Below are 3,044 nucleotides of genomic sequence, written 5' to 3'. Positions count from 1 at the left end.
TATTTATTTATTTATAAAAAAGAGGAAATTATGTCCAAGTAGAATTGGAATCGCTAATATAACTTGGTTTGGCTTTGAATAACAAAATTTAGAAGATTTGACCATCAACACTTCCATATAAGCACCACATTGATGCTATGCAGACTAACTATAGCTATTCCCACACATTCAAACTTATTCTTGAAAAATTGTAGTCATTCTGATGGATTGTCACTTTTCTAATAAGAAATAATAACACTTGTTAATACTATCCCTTGTTATCTAAGAGTAAATGAAATTTCTCTCATTTCTTGAACATCTTCTGCAAATTTCCTTACAAACAAAAGTATGGACTCTTTGTGTGATTCCTTACTAACCTTGAGTTCGACGAAGTAGTCCATAACCTTGGGTACAATTGTGAAAATAACACGTATTAACACAAAGGGGTGGTGAACTCATAAAATTAAAGGAATGTGTGGAGATATAGAATTGATCAATTAGTAGAAGACTTTATCTCTCAAGCTCTTTGATCAATTCAAATTCTTTACGAGTAAAGAAATGCTAATTGTGTTGGACTAATTCTTTGTACTTGATGTGTCATAATTTAATTATCCATCTCTTATGACTAATTTATCAAACATCCAACGTAATCCTTGAACAAATCAAATGGAATTACGTTGACAACATGAGTTTCCAACACTATAAATACCACAATTTCAATTGTTTGTTTCCACCACAAGAAATCAATAGAAAATAAGAGTTATGGCAAAGTACACTACTTTTCTTGCCCTCCTCTTTAGCCTCTTCCTTGTTGCTGCAACTGGTGAGTCGACATGATTCTATAGCTACCAACTATAATGATTTGTTTAAGATTAAATATTTTAAAATATTTTTATTTTATTAAATTTTGTGACTAGTCAAACATGATTATATAGCTACCAAATGTAATGATTTGTTTAAAATTATGAATTTTTAAAATATTTATTTTTTTAGGAAACAAAATTTATTTAGAAATTATGATAAATTTTCTATCTCAAGTACATACCATGAGGTTTCCAATTTTCTCATTTTTGCAGAAATACAAATGGCCGAAGGGAAATATTGTTGGAAAAAAAGTGACAAGTGGAATGGGCCTTGTCAATACTCTTACAAATGTAGTTATCATTGCAAGCACTATTATGGAGCTAAATATGGTATTTGTAAGAAGTACAAACCATGGGGTCACAAATATTATTGGGCAAAATATGCTTGCTATTGTTACTCACCTTGCCACTACTAGCAAACTTTCAGTGTCCCATGGCTTGGCTTTGACTATGTAGACAAATAATTAAGAAGCTACCTATTTTATGTGTGTAACAAAGTAATAAGGATGATTCATGTGTTTAATCATTTTGGCCAAGATTTGCGTGATGAACAATTGTATTGTGTGCTTTTCTATGAGTTTTAATTGATGTGAACTATGCTATTTTTCTATATAATTATTATTGTGTAATGTACCATGCAAAGCTAAGCTAAAATTAAAATTTACTAACTTTAAGGGGAATACAACAAAAGTAACGGGCCTAGGGAGTGGAAGAACCAACTTTAACGGAAATACAATCGGGGTAAATGAAATAGTAGCGGAAAGAACAAGGCCTACATATATACATATAGTGAACGACAACAAAAGCTACAAAAGATCCATCCCAAAACCTAATAGGACTAGGCATATACAAATATACAGACTCTCGGAATACAAAAGACTAGTCAAAATATACGGAAGAGATGAGTCAACTCTAAATGCTGATAATTACGCTTACCCTCATCAACGACTATCAATTGCGTTGTATGAGGATCAACGCAGTCAACTAGAGCTTGGATCTACACCAGGAAAAAGAGATGAAGAGTGTGGTATACATGAGTACCAAAATAACGGGTACCCAATAGTAGGCCGATCGAGATTGATATTGTAAAACATAATAAAATGCGAGTAAGTTAATTATAAGGGAATAATAATTGTAAGATAAGCCATTAGTCGCATAGGAAAAATCTTAGATTGAATCTAAGTAATCTAAATTTGTCTAGACCCCATAAGCCTAGAAGGTGCATACAAAAGACAGAATAGAGGAAACTAATAATATGACCAAACCCCCATAAGCTTGACGAATACATACAAGAGCTTATATTAGGAAGAACAGTACCAAGAACATCTAAGAGCATCAACAATAAACTCAAGCCAAGACTAATTGAAATCTGACATTGGTATAGTCGCGAAGGAGGCAAAACTCATCCTGTAATCTTACATCAGAATGGCAATAATGAAGACTAGCCTATTCCGGAATCTTACATCAGAAGGGTTGGTCATTCCCAGAATCTGACATCAGAATATCCACGCGAACCTAGCTCCTTCAGGAATTTTACATCAAAAATATGGCTAGTCTTTTTCAGAATCTTACATAAAAAAAGCCACAATCAGACTAAGCATCTCTCAGAATCTTACATTGGAACAACTAGTCAATTCTAGAATCTTACATATCGGAATAAACATTGAGAACCTACATTCTCCCCAAATTTTACATCGAAATAGGTAGTCCCTTCTAGAATCTTACATCTGAAGACTACCACACAAGAGACAATCTTTCCCAGAATATTAAATCGGAGGATCCAATCACACAAAGAGTAGAACTAATCATCTAAGGCAAGACTAAACATGAAATCAGTAATTTTGTTTTAAACACAGATTGTTTAATGCACTCGAAATTGAATTTTGACAGTTCTGTTAGGTCCAAAAAGGGAATTTGGAATTATTTGGATAGGTTGTATGGATCACAAAATGTTTAGGAGTGATTTAAAATATGAGTTTGATAGAGATGGCCTATGCCTATAGTTTCGAAGCTTGTTCCAAGGCAAGGGCTAGCAACATAAGGATTTCTTCATTGGTTGAAAATTTTGAGTTTAAGAAACTTAAGATTGACCACAGTCAATATTCCATCAAGACAATCCAGAATTGGTGATTTAATGATTACAACATATCTTAAGTGTGGTTTTTAGTCAATCTACACATTTTCAGTTTCCATGGAGTCTTG

The sequence above is a fragment of the Solanum stenotomum genome, chromosome 9, assembly GCF_019186545.1.
Source record: "Solanum stenotomum isolate F172 chromosome 9, ASM1918654v1, whole genome shotgun sequence".
In the NCBI taxonomy this organism is placed as follows: domain Eukaryota; kingdom Viridiplantae; phylum Streptophyta; class Magnoliopsida; order Solanales; family Solanaceae; genus Solanum; species Solanum stenotomum.
This window is presented reverse-complemented; position numbering follows the sequence as displayed.